Source organism: Octodon degus, unplaced genomic scaffold (genome assembly GCF_000260255.1).
Source record: "Octodon degus isolate 3935 unplaced genomic scaffold, OctDeg1.0 scaffold00038, whole genome shotgun sequence".
Taxonomy (NCBI): Eukaryota; Metazoa; Chordata; class Mammalia; order Rodentia; family Octodontidae; genus Octodon; species Octodon degus.
This window is the reverse complement of record NW_004524614.1, coordinates 1,651,184-1,651,858: the sequence shown is the minus strand read 5'-3', so window position 1 is coordinate 1,651,858 and position 675 is coordinate 1,651,184.

The window sequence follows — 675 nt, the reverse complement described above, 5'->3', positions numbered from 1 at the left end:
AAAGGAGGAAAAAAGCCCATATCAGGATGTGTCTCTGCTGTGTTAATCCCAGAAAGCCAGCTATAAATTCACAGCATGGTAGTGGATGATCCCCAGTAGCCTTCACCTTTAGTTCCAGTGAAGTTCAGGCTGGTTTCTTTCTGGCTAGGTGGCTTGAACCTGATTTTCTCATCCTGTGACACTCTGTGCCTCTTTGCAGTGTGAATGTGTCCATTGCTAGCTTGAACTTGGCTCCTTGTCCTCCTGCCTACTTGAACTCAGTTCTGCCTCACCCTGACACTGGGAGCTGCCAGGTGGAGCCAACGTCCAGCTGCTCTGAATCCCAACCTCCGTGTGTCCCTGACTCAGATGGCTACCGGCCAGTCGCCCTTTCCTGGGGGATGGCTAAACCTAGAGGATGGACCAGCCACTGTCTCTTCTGCTCTGTTTCCCTCATGTGCCTCTCTGTGGAGACCTCTGTGCTTCCAGGTGTCGCCGTGTGTCTGCAGGTTCCAGTTGGCCCTCCCACACAGTGAGTGAGGGCTCAAGGACAGGGTGTCACTTGCTGCCCCTTTCTTCTGTGTCAAGGTCTCTCTCTTCACTCTCCCTGTGGGCTTTGATTCTCAATTCAGATCTTTGTTGGGACACAGGGACACACTTTCTTCCTTCTTTTGTTATTCACATTGATAATCCACT